At 43.2% G+C, this 18,491-nt stretch overlaps 1 protein-coding gene across 2 annotated transcripts in view; it reads right to left on the minus strand.

Moving 5' to 3' along the window:
- LOC126283974 (glucose dehydrogenase [FAD, quinone]-like) overlaps positions 1–18,491 on the minus strand; it is a 153,206-nt gene that overhangs the window by 14,576 nt on the left and 120,139 nt on the right. The gene's annotated exons all lie outside the window — the stretch shown is intronic.

An 18,491-nucleotide genomic window follows, 5' to 3' on the forward strand; every position in this document is an offset into this window, starting at 1 on the left:
CTGTCGAGCGGGTGCAGCGAGGCGGGGGGGGGGGGGGGGGGCTGTTTCGGGGTGGCGTTATGTGGGGCCGACGTACACCGCTGGTGGTCATGGAAGGCTCCGTAATGGCTGTACAATACATGAATGCCATCCTCCGACCAATAGTGCAACCATATCAGCAGCGTATTGGTGAGGAATTCGTCTTCGTGGACGGCAGTTCGCTCCCCCATCGTGCACATCTTGTGAATGACTTCTTTCAGGATAACGCCATCGCTCGACTAGAGTGGCCAGCATCTTCTCCGGACATGAACCCTATCGAACATGGCTGGGATAGATTGAAAAGGGCTGTTTATGGACGACGTGACCCACCAAGCGTTGTGAGGGATCTACGCCGAATCGCCTTCGAATAGTGGGACAATCTGGACCAACAGTGCCTTGATGAATTTGTGGATAGTATCCCACGACGAATACAGGCTTGCATCAATGCAAGAGAACGTGCTACTGGGTATTAGAGGTACCAGTGTGTACAGCAATCTGACCCATATGAAGGTCTCGGTGTACGGTGGTGCAAGGTGCAGTGTGTGGTTTCCATGAGCAGTAAAAAGGGCGGAAATGATGTTTATGGCGATCTCTATTTAAATTTTGTGTACAGGTTCCGGATGTCTCGGAACCGACGTCATGCAAAGCTTTCTTTGATATGTGTATGACCATTTCCGGGTGGTGTCGTGTGGCGAGGCATAATGTTACAGGAGCTTAATGACCTTCAAATCTCTGGACACGGTACACTGACCGCTCAGCGTTATTCCGACATTACACTGCTTCCCCCTGTGCGTCTTTCTGGGGGACCTCTCGGCTCCTGATTTCTTTTTTACGGGTGACAGTGTGGAGTGCTTCCAACAGCAAAGGTGGAGCAAGCCACCGTGCTGGTGGAGGAGTGGAGCGCCCTGCCACGGGAGTCGCTCCCTCCCCACCTTGTGGCCGGCGCGGGAGCCAGATGCGGGGCATGCGCTGTCGTCCGTGGCGGTCGCAGCCGTGATGTCCAGCGAAGCACGATGAATCGCTGTGACTTTCATATATTTATTGTTCTTAAATAAAAGTTTCACTTGTGTTCACCTCACTTGGTATTTCTTACAGTTACCCTCTGGGCTATAACGTAGCTGTTCTGTGTGTGTGTGTCTGTGTGAGTGTAAGTGTGTGTGAGTGGTCCAAGTTTCATCGAGCTACGTCACTTGGCAGTGACGCATAACGCGAAAGTTACTTCCGTCCTTACGTTTTGCACACCAAGGTAGCTCAAAACAAGAGATTTAAGAGTGGTACATATAAACTATAAATTCTACAGGAAATATGCTTTACATTCCTAAATCTTCACTCTGCCAACCGTCTTGTTGCGTGTAACACAGGGAATTTTTCATACTAACGTCGTTTCCCCATTTTACCACTGGACGTATGACATAAAGTAACACGTGCAGAACGTATAAAGAAAAATTAAAATCAGAATAAGAATTACTGATCGTTGAAGTTCTCCCATGGAAATACACAGTGGAAACGACAACTATGGAAACAATAAGATACGTAATAATAATAAATACAGCATAGGACACACTTCATTTTACCCATGTGAACACTGTTAAAGGAAGAGGGGAGGGGTCGGCTATGCTCTGTTAGTAGGAACCATCCCAGCATTCTGCTGGAAAAACCGCGTGTAGACCCTAATCAAAATGGCTTGGTCCAGTCTTACATCTTCTTTGCATGAGCAGCTCTCATACGTCCGAGTGACTTCGTCACTTGCAACAATATAATAAGGCAGCCCTAAAATGATCATTCATCCATCCGAAGAAAAACTGTTTTCTCCTAGCTAAAGGAAAATGGACTTAAAATATACCTGGAAAATAACAGAAATTTGTCAGGAGAAAGACTACAGCTTGCATTTTAATACGGTGTGTCAGCGACTGCCTTCAGTTCTTGCCGAAGCCTGTTGAAGGCCGGCTTTCGTATCTTCGCGTAGCATCAATGCCTCTGAAAGCGGACGTCATCGTTCAGAGTCACAAAATAACAAGATTTTTTCTTTGTCTATGTATATACTCTGAAAGCCACTATAAAGTGGCCCTACATCGTACCAATATTAACGATTTTGTTTCCTATTCTATTTGCGTGTATTGAGTGACGAAAAATAATTTATTTGCTTTTGTACGCAGCCAATCTCTTTGATGTAATTTTCGTAATTCGCTAGTCGAGGCAGGCGGTAGCACAATTTTTACAGTCTTCTTCAAATATCGGTTGTTGAAATTTAACCAAAGGTTTTCGCGAGAAAAATGCCACGTTTAATACAGTTATTCACATTTAACTTTTCTGAGCATCTCTAGTAATCGAATGGACTATACCGAATTGTTGCCATAATAGAAGCGGGTCCTTGTAACCTTTCTGTACATGTTGACACGTGTACTCGAGCCAAGTCAAAGTAATCCCATGCTAAGGGAATGGTTCGCCATTCAAGGCAAGGTCGTAATGGAGGTTGTGTGTTGCCTGGATGACTGTGGCGCGTGCTTCTACAGTGTAGTGGTGGGTTTGCGTTGTCACGGATGAAAGGAACGGAGAGGGTCAAGCCAATGGGCGCTGCAAGTTCAAAATCCCCGTCCGACTGACGGATCATCATCAGCAGTGTCATGTGCTGCCGGCCGCTGTGGCCGAGTGTTTCTAGGAACTACAGTCTGGAACCGCGTGACCGCTACGGTCGCAGGTTCGAATCCTGCCTCTGGCGTGGATAATCATCTTGGTATTGAAGCTCTTTTTTCCGTGTTTGCTTTAACAATATATATGTTTTTGGATAGGGTCCGCCTTTAGCAAAACACAGTTTTGTTTTTTAACCCAAACATGTTTCACTGCAGTTGCAGCATCCTCAGTGGGCTTTTATTTTCCATCTGTTAAAGATAAAGAACGTTCTTTGTTGTTTTGTAAACATGTAGCTATTAGTTTTTTTATAAAAAATGTAATTATAGATATTTGAAAAAACACATAAATTATGAAAATCAAAATGGAATAAACAACAACAAAAACTAAACAATCTTTTAAAACAAAACAAAGCTTTTGCACATAAAAATAGAAAACAAGCAAACCACACATTCCACAAACGTCTGGTAAACCTCACTGACATACCACTAACCAACCAAGAAATAAATTTTCTAGAAAAAGGCCCAAAATACAATGTCAACACACACATCACACACAAGACGGTGGAGAATCTTATCACAGAAAGTGAGTACATCATAAAACAACAAGAAAGAAACAATAATCAAAACTTCAATGCAGGTCTGACAAGAGAATTAATCACAGAAGAAATAAGATACATAATAAAAGAAAACAAAAACAACATATTGACAGGAACAAAAACTGAGGAAGAAAAAACCTCTGGAAAAATAAAGGACAAACTTAAAAACAATGAGGCACCCATCACAAGATCAGACAAGGGCAACACCATGATAATAATTAAACAGGATGAATACAAGCAAAAAACCTTAAAATTCCTGGAAGACAACAACATAACAAAGCTAACCAGTGACCCAACACAAAGATACCAGAAAAACACAATAACAATCCTAAAAAATATATCACACATATTCACAAATCAGAAAGCAAAATGGTTGAAACAAAAGAACCCCCAAGCACCCACACTGAACAGCCTACTAAAGCTCCACAAGGATGGCATTCCTATACGCCCTGTAGTCAATTTCAGAAGTGCACCCACATACCACTTAGCCAGAGAAATTCACACATACATACAGAAACACTACATATACACAAATAACAGAAGCATACGCAACACCGAAGAGCTGGTACAGCAAATCAAAGACATCAACATACCCACAACAGCCACACTCACATCATTTGACATCACATCCATGTACACCAATATCCCCACCACTGAAACCATCAACATCATCAGACAACAATTAGAAGAACAAGCCAAAATTCCCGAACCCCACATAAAAGAAATAGCTAGCATCCTAAAACTTATCACACAACAAAACTACTTTTCCTTTGACAATCAGTTTTACTCACAAGAAGATGGGCTTCCAATGGGGTCACCAGTCAGTGGAGTCCTAGCCAACATCTTTCTCAATCACATTGAAAATAAAATATTCGAAACAATAGTTAGACCCAAACAATACCGGATAATATATTGGTACCGTTATGTAGATGACATCATATGCCTTATAGATGAAACACCATGTCGCATCCAACAACTCCACAGTGATATAAACAAAGTACACCCAAAAATAAAATTCACCATAGAAACAGAACATGATAAAAGGCTAAACTTCCTTGACCTCACAATATACAGACACAACAATCAACACCAATTCTCCATATTCAGGAAAGCGACCACCACTAGCACAACCATTCACAAAGACTCTAATCATCCGATTACACACAAACTAGCCAGCTTCCAATACATGCTACACAGACTAAACAAAACCCCACTCACTGATAACAACTACAAGAATGAATTGCAGACAATCAGACAAATAGCAGTGGAGAATGGATATGACACAAACACTATAGATAAACTAAACCACAAAATTAAAGCAAAACTAAAAAGGACACCCAACATACAAAGTCAAAAACAAAAGCCTCAACCTACAAACACACATGAACAGGAAACACCCACAATGACAAACAGATGGTTCACTCTCACCTATAACAACAAAACAGTACACAGAATAGGCAACATACTCAAAAAACAAGGGATAAAAATAGCCTACAGGACAGACAACTCAACACAGAAAAAACTAAGGACAACCAACACAAGCACAGACAAACACAACACATCTGGTATTTACCAATTAACATGCCAGGATTGCAAAGCAGTTTATATAGGACAGACAACCAGAAACTTTAATACCAGATATACAGAACACAAAAGAGCATTAAAAAGTAACAGCTGTCATTCCACATTTGCTGAACACCTCATGGACAAGAAACATAGCCCAACAAACATCAACACGGATTTGAAAATTCTCAAATGCAGCAACAGCCCCCCACAGAAACTGATAATCGAAGAAAATTACCAGATACAAAAAGCCATAGTAGAAGGCAAACAAATAATAAATGAATACACAGCTCTCTGCAATGGCACTCTGTTCTCTGCCCTCAAAGAATTAACAGACAAAACCAACCTATAGAGATCTTAACCCCCCTCCCCCAACCACAAAAAAAAAAAAAAAAATCCTGAAACCTAAAATCTCTCTCCCCCTCCCTTTCTCTCTCCCTCTCTTTCTCTCTCTGTCTCCCCCTTTTACACACACACACACACACACACACACACACACACACACACACAAACACACACTAAAAAAAAAATAATAAAAAAGTAAAAATATCTCAGTCACCTCTGAAAGGTTCAAAACAGCCGCCAGGAACACCTTCAACTGTTCCACTGTCAGCCATCTTGTTTTTAAACCTCCAGCTGTTCCACTGCCAGCCATGTTTTGTTTTTATAGCTGATAAACAGTGAAACAGTGAGTGACAGTGACAGTGACAGTGGCAACTCAATATTCAGTGTTTGACAGAGATGAAGACGAAAAAAGAGTAAGTGAAACACCATGTAAATAGACACTCACACACACACACACACACACACACACAAACACATAGAATTAAATAATTTCAGGCATAATAATAACATAGTTCTTCAAATCGTAATTTTGGCTTAAACAATTTATCTACTTTAAGGTATAAGTGGTTGCAGATGACAAACTGTCGGTCATTGTAGAAACACAAGACGTCAGAAAAACCACACCATGTGGTAAAAAGGTATGGATTTTCATAATTTATGTGTTTTTTCAAATATCTATAATTACATTTTTTATAAAAAAACTAATAGCTACATGTTTACAAAACAACAAAGAACGTTCTTTATCTTTAACAGATGGAAAATAAAAGCCCACTGAGGATGCTGCAACTGCAGTGAAACATGTTTGGGTTAAAAAACAAAACTGTGTTTTGCTAAAGGCGGACCCTATCCAAAAACATATATATCTGGCGTGGATGTTTGTGATGTCGTTAGGTTAGTTAGGTTTAAGTTGTTCTAAGTTCTAGGGGACTGATGGCCTCAGAAGTTAAGTTCCATAGTGCTCAGAGCCACTTGCACCATTTTTTTGTGACGTGCTCTTACTTAGTGAGACGCTGCAGAGAGGTTTGGAATGTGATCCAGAAGGTTAGCGCAAAGACTGGTGACAGGGAACATTACGCCACCATCTGTCCTCTCCTTGCTGACCAAACACTGGTAGTGAAAATTTTCCATCATCAGGTGTCTACTCGATAAAGACTCAAACTATCTGTCTTCTGTTCCCGGAGTTGATGCTGCTGTTTGTTTTAAACAAGTTCATGTTGTCAAACACAAATTGGTCTGCCGGACTGATGTACTGCTCTGTTTTCCTAAGAATTACCAGCTTACTACACTGAGGTCTGAATGAACTTTGTAAATGAATTTGCTTTTTGCCTGAGCGTGCAATTCACCCTCATCAAATTAATACAAAGTATTGTCTTCCTACTATTTGCGGACCGCCATAATGTCCGGCTCTGCAGACGCAGAAAGTCAGATAGGATTATCAGTGTAAAATTAAATGAACGACCACCTCTGTATTACACCGAAAACAATACTCTATTAGGCACGGCAGCATTGCATTTCTTCCACAGACATGAGAGCCAGTCAGTTCCTTGAAGATACAGAATATAAAGAGAAAACCGCGCCGCAGGACGGAAAGTTTTCAGAATCATGAAGTATTTCGGTAGTTAAAAATTATATGTTCTTTCCGACGAAAAAGTTGCTACGACCGTGCGAAGATCAGATCCCACGATCAGAAATTTTTGTATCCCAAAATCGCAATGAGGCTGACAGCGCAGCGTGCTTCTGTTTTGTTCGTATGTTTCATCAGATGTGATACGTCAGCTAGTATCGAAGAAACCGGTATAAGCAACACATCCGGAAAATTCGGCTTCCTGCATATCATAAAACAGCTCCTCAGAAATATCAGCATAGCATAAGCTAGTAGGTAAATCAGCCCATATTGCCAGATTAATATAAATGAGATTACGATTTACAGGGTCTAACATTGAAAATCATGGGCAAGATTTAAACTGTATAATCGGTTTGACTTAAGTAACTTCCTTCCATCGCCGCAAGTAAGACCGATCCGTTGCTTGCACTAGTCACATACGCGTGATAAATTCAAAGAAAGTGAAAAATGGGTGTTTTGTGGTGTCCTTAGGTTAGTTAGGTTTAAGTAGTTCTACGTTCTAGGGGACTGATGATCGTAGATGTTAAGTCCCATAGTGCTCAGAGCCATTTGAACCATTTGAAAGTGAAAAATCTGTCAGTGCTCACTATACTTTCCAATAGTAGAAGAGAGTTGAACACAACGGAAGTAATAAAAGATCCTGTATTATTTGCCTACCCAAAACGCATTAAACCTCTAGAAAAAAATCGCATTTAGCCTTACAACTCTCACCCATTTATTTTAGGACAGTTACATAAATCTTGTCATCGGGAAGGTAGATACGGACGCATTCATAGGAAGAACACACAGAAAGTGTACTCGTATTTCATCTACAAAGAAGACTACTTGTTTAACTCCATTCTAGGCCATCGTTCCTCTGCAGTGACCTCTTACCAAACAGGACAAACAGAACAGTGACAGAACAGTCAAATGAGTCGAGGGTTTGTTCTGTCAGCTTAAGAACATCACAGACATGTTAGACAATCTGCATTAGGTGATACTCAGACGCTGGGCTCTGGGGGGAGTATTAGCGTCGTTTAGTGAACTCGGCGGCGAAGTAAGACCAAGGTCGCAAGTGTGTTCTCTGAACAACGCACAGTTCAGTGGTTTGCAGAGTACACACGGCTGTATATGCAACACTGGTCTCAAAACACCGGGAATACAGTAGCGCGCTTTACCAAAAAGGAGGAGGCATCCAGGAAGTACCTGGCCGTGAGAATGAGAGGATTATATTCGAACGCCTCAGTCCATTCCGAAGTATCCTGTTGTATACACCAACGAGAACAATGAGTAGTGGCAGACAGCTGTGTACAATGGCGTGAATAATTTATTTCAAAATTCTCACAACGGCAATGTTAGAGTTGTGGGGCTACTAACCCCAAGTCATTTACTGACCATTCGCTACCGATCTCCGCTTATTAGGCACGAGTGACCACAATAAGATGCCGACCATCGACCCACTGACATTTGCGGCCTACAAACACGGAGATAGTGAAACCAGGTGGAGACAACGATATCTGTGCCAATTGCAAGAGCAGGTTGTGTCTGAATATCTGGTAACGTGACCAACCACTTTGGAAACGATGTGGCTCACTGGTGTTGTAATCAGAGCCCCTTGCTACGAAAGTCTGCTCTGCTGTTGAATATCCGAGAAAAACAAGTTTGGGAGGTAGCTGCGAGCAGAACACAGGGTACGTGTGTAAGCGTGGTGCCAGGACACGGGAAGAGAACAGTATTTAAAACATTGTCAAGAAATATTCCTTTCGGTACTCTATTATTTCCATAATTAGTCTTCCATTCTTTACTCTTCTGTGCGCGCTTTTCAAACTTAACGGCAAATTAAACCTGTATACCAGATCGTGACAGGAACCCGAAACGTTGCCTTACCACATGCATACGCCAGGCATTCCACTATTTTTACTCCATTCTTGTCGTAAGTGTCTTGTTACGAAGAAAAATATAAAGTTATTTTTGATAACAGTTTAAAGCTGAACTATCTGACGGAAGTAGTAGATAAACTTTCTGAGAGGAATCGACTGATGTGTTGTTTACTTTCCTGGAAGCGAGACAGTAGTTGTTACCTGCTCCAGATTTTTGAGCCAATGTAAATTAATGGCCCAATAGCTAACGAAGTCCCAGACGCTATGGGTGAAGTGGCGAGAGTGTTGAGTGTAAAGTGAACTTCAAACGTACGATATAGCAGCTATATAAGAGTGCCGCATTCTCATAACCCAGCTAATACCTTGGACATAATCTCTACTATTATATAGGGTGTTTCAGAAGCGATGGTCAATAATTCACACATGGAAAGTACAGACTAAAAGTAGCTAAAAAGTTGCAATAAATATGGGTCCGCAAATCAACCGTTGCCGAGGTATCGCCTTAATTCGAGTTGGGAACCAAAGTAAACGCCTCTGTATATCTCGGTGTTTACGTCTTGGGATAGACTATCTGTTTATCGATGCGCAATTACTTTCCTTCCCCCCTGCGTGCACTGTGCCGCACAGGCCTCACAATCAGTTAAGAACGTGAAGGCACCAAGGACACGAGTTGCGCCGACGAGGAGTACCCTGGCATGCACTTCAAGTGTGTCAAAGCGAATGGCAGCAGTGCCGCCGAGGCATGAAGAAGCCTTTCCTCTCTGCAGGCAGCCCGACATTCGCACATTTGGCTGTTTACATCAGCGCCTTACAGAAACACGTAGTTTCGTACACCATGAAAGAGAAGGTCGACCCAAATCAATAACAGCCGACGTTGAGGAAACCGTGTTACGCGTTGTACACGAACGCCCGAGTACTTCAACAGGGAGCGTGTCCTCAGCCACAGCAGCGTGTGGCGGATTTTCATCGGCAAGTAACTCTAGCCACATCAAGTCCAGCGAGTACAAGCTCATAACATTGCAGACTTCTCTCCTAGGGAGAATTTCCGTCAATGGGCACGCTGAATTCCCCCTTAGTATGAGGTATTCTGTTCACGGATGAGGCTCAATTTATCCGTGACGGTATTTTTAACCATCATAACTGTCACATTTGGGCCGATGTCAATCCTAATGCAACACACGTATCACGACACCAGCAGCATTATTCGTTGAACGCCTGGGCAGGACTGCCCCGAGACCGCATAACTGGGCCACAGTAACTGGGCCACAGTAACTGGGCCACAGTAACTGGGCCACAGTAACTGGGCCACAGTAACTGGGCCACAGTAACTGGGCCACAGTAACTGGGCCACAGTAACTGGGCCACAGTTGCCACCACAGAGACTAACCGGACAGCAGTACATGCGGTTTCTGCGGTCTTTACTTCCACGTGTGCACGTGAACCAACTCCTGACGTGTGGTTCATGTATGACGGTCATCCAGCACTTTTTCATTTACGAGTGCACCTACTTGTATCTCAAACGTTTGGTCAACACTGGACAGATAAAGGAGTGCCTGTGCAATGGCCTCCAAGGTCTCCAGATTTAAGTCCCATGGACTTGTGTGTCTGGGTCATGTCTGAAGCCTGGTCTACGCTACCGAGATCAACTCTCCTGATGAATTACGCTTGCGGATTGAAGCAGCCTTCCAGCATTTACAGAATTCCTCATGACTGCCTTAAAAGATTCGCAACTCATTTCACGTAAGAGTTCAATGTTGCATTAAAACAGACGGACAACATTTGGAACACGTACTTTAACGTTTAAAAATGACATGTGTTCATAGAAATTGATAAGCCGCAAGAGGAAATGTGTTGTATCGACAACGGTTGATTTGTGGACCCATATATATTGGGACTTTTTAGCTACTTTTGACCTGTACTTCCCATGTGTGAATTATTGACCGTCAGTTCTGAAATATCGTGTACATAAGACAAGCCGTTTGACCGATTTACTTCAGTGTTTTACACAATACTGTAATAAGCGTTATATATCCGTCCGAATATTTATTACAGTATTGTGTAAAAGATTGAACTAAATCGGTCAAGAACTCTTTGTTATTATATACTACGTAAAGGGGAGAGGTTTTTGCCAAAAATCTCGAAAGCTTCTAAACTAATTTACTTCAAATTTTTACACGATACTCTAATAAAAGTTCGTGTGGCCATATGCTAATTTTACATATATTCTGTGTAAAGAGATAAAGTTATTAGCAAAACCCTCGAAAAGTTATCGACTGATTTAATTCAAATTTTTACACACAACTAAAATAAATATCTGAATGGCCACAGGCTACGTATTTTTAATGTGTGTATACGTATATAGACTCCTGGAAATTGAAATAAGAACACCGTGAATTCATTGTCCCAGGAAGGGGAAACTTTATTGACACATTCCTGGGGTCAGATACATCACATGATGACACTGACAGAACCACAGGCACATAGACACATTCAACAGAGCATGCACAATGTCGGCACTAGTACAGTGTATATCCACCTTTCGCAGCAATGCAGGCTGCTATTCTCCCATGGAGACGATCGTAGAGATGCTGGATGTAGTCCTGTGGAACGGCTTGCCATGCCATTTCCACCTGGCGCCTCAGTTGGACCAGCGTTCGTGCTGGACGTGCAGACCGCGTGAGACGACGCTTCATACAGTCCCAAACATGCTCAATCGGGGACAGATCCGGAGATCATGCTGGCCAGGGTAGTTGACTTACACCTTCTAGAGCACGTTGGGTGGCACGGGATACATGCGGACGTGCATTGCCCTGTTGGAACAGCAAGTTCCCTTGCCGGTCTAGGAATGGTAGAACGATGGGTTCGATGACGGTTTGGATGTACCGTGCCCTATTCAGTGTCCCCTCGACGATCACCAGAGGTGTACGGCCAGTGTAGGAGATTGCTCCCCACACCATGATGCCGGGTGTTGGCCCTGTGTGCCTCGGTCGTACGCAGTCCTGATTGTGGCGCTCACCTGCACGGCGCCAAACACGCATACGACCATCATTGGCACCAAGGCAGAAGCTACTCTCATCGCTGAAGAAGACACGTCTCCATTCGTCCCTCCATTCACGCCTGTCGCGACACCACTGGAGGCCTAACGGTGTGCGGGACCGTAGCCCAGCTTCATGGAGACGGTTGTGAATGGTCCTCGACGATACCCCAGCAGCAACAGTGTCCCTAATTTGTTGGGAAGTGGCGGTGCCGTCCCCTACGGCACTGCGTAGGATCCTACGGTCTTGGCGTCCATCCGTGGGTCGCTGCGGTCCGGTCCCAGGTCGACGTGCACGTGCACCTTCCGCCGACCACTGGCGACAACATCGATGTACTGTGGGGACCTCACGCCCCAAGTGTTGAGCAATTCGGCGGTACGTCCACCCGGCCTCCCGCATGCCCGCATGCGTATAGACGCCCTCGCTCAAAGTCCGTCAACTGCACATACGGTTCACGTCCACGCTGTCGCGGCATGCTACCAGTGTTAAAGACTGCGATGGAGCTCCGTGTGCTACGGCAAACTGGCTGACACTGACGGCGGCGGTGCACAAATGCTGCGCAGCTAGCGCCATTCGACGGCCAACACCGCGGTTCCTGGTGTGTCCGCTGTGCCGTGCGTGTGATCATTGCTTGTACAGCCCTCTCGCAGTGTCCGGAGCAAGTATGGTGGGTCTGACACACCGGTGTCAATGTGTTCCTTTTTCCATTTCCAGGAGTGTATAAAGAGGAAACCGTTACAGAAGCTCCCTATAAGTTTTGGACACACTAACTTCTCGTTTTTACAAGGTACTCTGTCAAACATTGGGGCAGACTTAGGCTATATATATTTTGATATGAACAGCATGACAATAGACGTGTAATGTACCGTAAATGGGAAAAATGTTGTTACGAAAAATCTCGAAAAAATCTTGACTGATTTACTTCAAATTTTTACAAGATACTCTAATGAATATTCGTACTGACATAGGCTATATACTTTTTAAATATAAGAATATCTATGCAACACATAAAGAGGAAACTTCGTTGCCAAAATTCTAGAAAGGTTCTTGAGTGGTTTCATTTGAACTTTTACACTGTACTGTAATAGACATTGAGACGCCCATGAGCTACTTATAATTTAAAACAACAATGTATAGGTTTTATGTTAAAACAGATTGCGATAAAGAAAGCCCGGTCCTGTGCTGTGTTGTAAAAATGAGCGGTTTTGTTGCCGTTCTCACAGTCAGACAATTTGTTTCTCCCATATATGTTTTTTCTCATTACATGACAAATGTTTTTAAAAAGTTGTGTACACAACAATGTGCAACTTTGTTTTCTTCCTCGCAGTCGGGTTTCACAGAAAAGTAAAAGTTGTGTACATGGTTTATGGGCTTGTGATCAGCTTAGTACTACGGAATACGAATTTGCAGTAACAGGTAACGAGTCTCAAGTCAGAGAGAAGACGGACAGAGAGGCGATGGGGAGGAAAAGTAGAGAGGGGGAATGAGGAGACAAAGAGAGAGAGGTGAGAAGAGGAGAAGGAGAGAAAGGGGCCAGGAGGAGGAAGACAGAGAGACGGCGAAGGAGGTGGTGGACAGAGAGATTTGACAGAGATAGGTTGTGGAGGAGGTGGACAGAGAGACGTGGGAGAAGGAGATTAGGTTGTATATTCATTCCCCCCCCCCATGAACCATGGACCTTGCCGTTGGTGGGGAGGCTTGCGTGCCTCCGCGATACAGATAGCCGTACCGTAGGTGCAACCGCAACGGAGGGGTATCTGTTGAGAGGCCAGACAAACATGTGGTTCCTGAAGAGGGGCAGCAGCCTTTTCAGTAGTTGCAGGGGTAACAGTCTGGATCTTTGACTGATATGGCCTTGTAACACTAACCAAAATGGCCTTGCTTTGCTGGTACTGCGAACGGCAGAAACCAAGGGGAAACTGCGGCCGCAGTTCTTCCCGAGGGCATGCAGCTTTACTGTATGGATAAATGATGATGGCGTCCTCTTGGGTAAAATATTCCGGAGGTAAAATAGTCCCCCATTTGGATCTCCGGGCGGGGACTACTCAAGAGGATGTCGTTATCAGGAGAAAGAAAACTGGCGTTCTACGGGTCGGAGCGTGGAATGTCAGATCCCTTAATCGGGCAGGTAGGTTAGAAAATTTAAAAAGGGAAATGGATAGGTTAAAGTTAGATATAGTGGGAAGTAGTGAAGTTCGGTGGCAGGAGGAACAAGACTTCTGGTCAGGTGACTACAGGGCTATGAACACAAAATCAAATAGGGGTAATGCAGGAGTAGGATTAATAATGAACAGGAAAATAGGAATGCGGGTAAGCTACTACAAACAACATAGCGAACGCATTATTGTGGCCAAGATAGATACGAAGCCCACACCTACTACAGTAGTACAAGTTTATATGGCAACTAGCTCTGCAGATGACGAAGAAATTGAAGAAATGTATGATCAAATAAAAGAAATTATTCAGATAGTGAAGGGTGACGAAAATTTAATAGTCATGGGTGACTGGAATTCGGTAGTAGGAAAAGGGAGAGAAGGAAACGTAGTAGGTGAATATGGACTGGGGTAAAGAAATGAAAGAGGAAGCCGCCTGGTAGAATTTTGCACAGAGCACAATTTAATCATAGGTAACACTTGGTTCAAGAATCATAAAAGAAGGCTGTATACATGGAAGAAGCCTGGAGATACTGACAGGTTTCAGATAGATTATATAATGGTACGACAGAGATTTAGGAACCAGGTTTTAAATTGTAAGACATTTCCAGGGGCAGATGTGGACTCTGACCACAATCTGTTGGTTATGACCTGTAGATTAAAACTGAAGAAACTGCAAAAAGGTGGGAATTTAAGGAGATGGGACCTAGATAAACTAAAAGAACCAGAGGTTGTACGGAGTTTCAAGGAGAGCATAAGGGAGCAATTGACAGGAATAGGGGAAAGAAATACAACAGAAGAAGAATGGGTAGCTTTGAGTGATGAAGTAGTGAAGGCAGCAGAGGATCAAGTAGGTAAAAAGACGAGGGCTAGTAGAAATCCTTGGGTAACAGAAGAAATATTGAATTTAATTGATGAAAGGAGAAAATATAAAAATGCATGAAATGAAGCAGGCAAAAAGGAATACAAACGTCTCAAAAATGACATCGACAGGAAGTGCAAAATGACTAAGCAGGGCTGCCTAGAGGACAAATGTAAGGATGTAGAGGCTTATCTCACTAGGGGTAAGATAGATACTGCCTACAGGAAAATTAAAGAGACCTTTGGAGAAAAGAGGACCACTTGTATGAATATTAAGAGCTCAGATGGAAACCCAGTTCTAAGCAAAGAAGGGAAAGCAGAAAGGTGGAAGGAGTATATAGAGGGTCTATACAAGGGCGATGTACTTGAGGACAATATTATGGAAATGGAAGAGGATGTAGATGAAGATGAAATGGGAGATACGATACTGCGTGAAGAGTTTGACAGAGCACTGAAAGACCTGAGTCGAAACAAGGCCCCTGGATTAGACAACATTCCATTGGAACTACTGACGGCCCTGGGAGAGCCAGTCCTGACAAAACTCTACCATCTGGTGAGCAAGATGTCTGAGACAGGCGAAATACCCTCAGACTTCAAGAAGAATATAATAATTCCAATCCCAAAGAAAGCAGGTGTTGACAGATGTGAAAATTACCGAACTATCAGTTTAATAAGTCACAGCTGCAAAATACTAACGTGAGTTCTTTACAGACGAATGGAAAATCTAATAGAAGCCGACCTCGGGGAAGATCTGTTTGGATTCCGTAGAAAAGTTGGAACACGTGAGGCAATACTGACCCTACGACTTATCTTAGAAGCTAGATTAAGGAAGGGCAAACCTACGTTTCTAGCATTTGTAGGCTTAGAGAAAGCTTTTGACAATGTTGACTGGAATACTCTCTTTCAAATTCTGAAAGTGGCAGGGGTAAAATACAGGGAGCGAAAGGCTATTTACAATTTGTACAGAAAGCAGATGGCAGTTATTAGAGTCGAGGGACCTGAAACGGAAGCAGTGGTTGGGAAAGGAGTGAGACAGGGCTGTAGTCTCTCCCCGATGTTATTCAATCTGTATATTGAGCAAGCAGTGAAGGAAACAAAAGAAAAATTCGGAGTAGTTATTAAAGTCCATGGAGAAGAAATAAAAACTTTGAGGTTCGCCGATGACATCGTAATTCTGTCAGAGACAGCGAAGGACTTGGAAGAGCAGTTGAACGGAATGGACAGTGTCTTGAAAGGAGGATATAAGATGACCATTAACAAAAGCAAAACGAGGATAATGGAATGTAGTCGAATTAAGTCGTGTGATGATGAGAGTATTAGATTAGGAAGTGAGACACTTAAAGTAGTAAAGGAGTTTTGCTATTTGGGGAGCAAAATAACTGATGATGGTCGAAGTAGAGAGGATATAAAATGTAGACTGGCAATGGCAAGGAAAGCGTTTCTGAAGAAGAGAAGTTTGTTAACATCGAGTATAGATTTAAGTGTCAGGAAGTCATTTCTGAAAGTATTTGTATGGAGTGTAGCCATGTATGGAAGTGAATCATGGACGATAAATAGTTTGGACAAGAAGAGAATAGAAGCTTTCGAAATGTGGTGCTACAGAAGAATGCTGAAGATTAGACGGGTAGATCACATAACTAATGAGGAAGTATTGAATAGGATTGGGGAGAAGAGATGTTTGTGGCACAACTTGACCAGAAGAAGGGATCGGTTGGTAGGACATGTTCTGAGGCATCAAGGTATCACCAATTCAGTATTGGAGGGCAGCGTGGAGGGTAGAAATCGTAGAGGGAGACCGAGAGATGACCACACTAACCAGATTCAGAAGGATGTAGGTTGCAGTAGGTAGGGGGAGATGAAGAAGCTTGCACAGGATAGGGTAGCATGGAGAGCTGCATCAAACCAGTTTCAGGACTGAAGACAAGAACAACACAACAACAACATTCAGTTTCCATGCATATTTAGTATTGTCGGATTTGCTAGTAAAGCTATAAATGCAGTTGTCTCAGATTCTTTAATTTCAGATGTCCTTTGATCGATTTTCCCGGGCCTTTAAGATGAAGACCACATTGCTTTTGTAAAGGTGAGTAAGTACAGACTCCACTTTCCACAACTCCTCCTGCTGTCATTGTGATGCATAACACTGAACAGTAACTGTGCTTTTCCTTTATACTCTGGATGTATGCGGAAGTACCTCAAGCACTAATATCGTTCACACGCGCCAGTGGCTTTTTCATCGCATCCCCACTCCCATCGTAGCATTTCAGTTGATGCGCTTCCAGTTTAAATGTTGTCCGATTTCTCGCTACTTCTACGTTTTATTCGCTTAACACGTTCTGTATGTAGCACACCTTTCGCTAGCTATGTGGACTGTAAGTTTGGATCTCTCCTCGCAAACCACGAATGGACGTGATCCGGTTAGTGATTTCCGTCGCAGACTGCTACGTCGTAAATTAAACTTTCGCTCTTCTGTGCAAAGTGTGTTGAAATGAACAGCACACACGAGAACTGCATCGGACACGGACTTGAAGCCAGGTAATTGCCATTTTGCACGCGGAGTTTTCATTAAAGTCAATTTTACAAGTAATTGTCACGGTTCGAGACGCAGTTTTAATCCGTAAGGAAAGTGTGCTGACTTTCTGTTGGAACAAATGCAGTGATACTGCTAGGCAGTCATAGATACGACCCGAAATCAGTGCGTCTGAAGGTTTAAACAATTTTTCACATTAACACAGACAATGATAAGAATCCAGACGGCATAGCACATGACACAATTCGCTTCTCTAGATAACCATACTAACAGCAACCAGTTGGACACTACCTCTGTTCATCTGTTAGTAGCAGTGGGTCAAACCTTGAAAAGCGCTGATGGAACAGAAGACATGTCAGAAATGGAATCAGAGATACTACCGATAGACCTGTTCTTAAGGATCAGAGATAAAATACGGCCCAGCGTCTATGGTTTGGGTTTTACATGATTTCCTTCAATAAACTGGAGCTAAAGTCATAATGGCTTAGCGAATTTTGTTGGTTACAAACTCAGGCTTTTCGCAGATTATGCAGTTATTTACGAGGAGATTATCCCTGGAAAGATTGCGGTAATGTACATACAGGCCCCGATAAAACATGAACGAGTCTTAATGTAGAGAAATGGCAGTTCATAGTCTTCACGAAAGAGACCCAAGCTGAAGGCAATTCAGATGTGCGACCCTACGGAGAGCGTTGCAGAGACTTAGTTTTTGAACCACACGAGCGTCCGGCAACTCTTCGTAGTGAGCACTAAATGCGTCGCTTCTATCCAGCTGTGATCACTTTTCCGCGCATGCGTAATTTCTGCTACTGGCCTGGTAAATTTCGACGTCCCCACTCTAGTAGCGTCTTTCAGGAGTGACTACAACTACCACCACCAGATGGTGTCGAACAGTTGTTTCGAAAAAAAATATTGTGTCACTTCCACAATGTTATCTGGCGACAAGGGCATTTAGAACAAGTCCTACGGGAAATCCTGAAAAGTCAGTTGTGATACCGTTTGACAACGGTATTAGTGTGTCTCAACTGGAGTCGGATGCAGAATAAAAATATTTTGGAATAACAATATGTAGAGATATGGCCGGCCGGGGTGGCTGAGCGGTTCTAGGGGCTGCAGTCTCGAACCCTGCGACCGCTACAATCGCAGGTTCGAATCCTGCTTCGGGCATGGATGTGTGTGATGTCCTTAGGTTGGTTAGGTTTACGTAGTTCTACTTTCTAGGGGACTGATGACCTTAGAAGTTAAGTCCCATAGTACTCAGAGCCATTTGAACCATT

Source organism: Schistocerca gregaria, chromosome 8 (genome assembly GCF_023897955.1).
Source record: "Schistocerca gregaria isolate iqSchGreg1 chromosome 8, iqSchGreg1.2, whole genome shotgun sequence".
Taxonomy (NCBI): domain Eukaryota; kingdom Metazoa; phylum Arthropoda; class Insecta; order Orthoptera; family Acrididae; genus Schistocerca; species Schistocerca gregaria.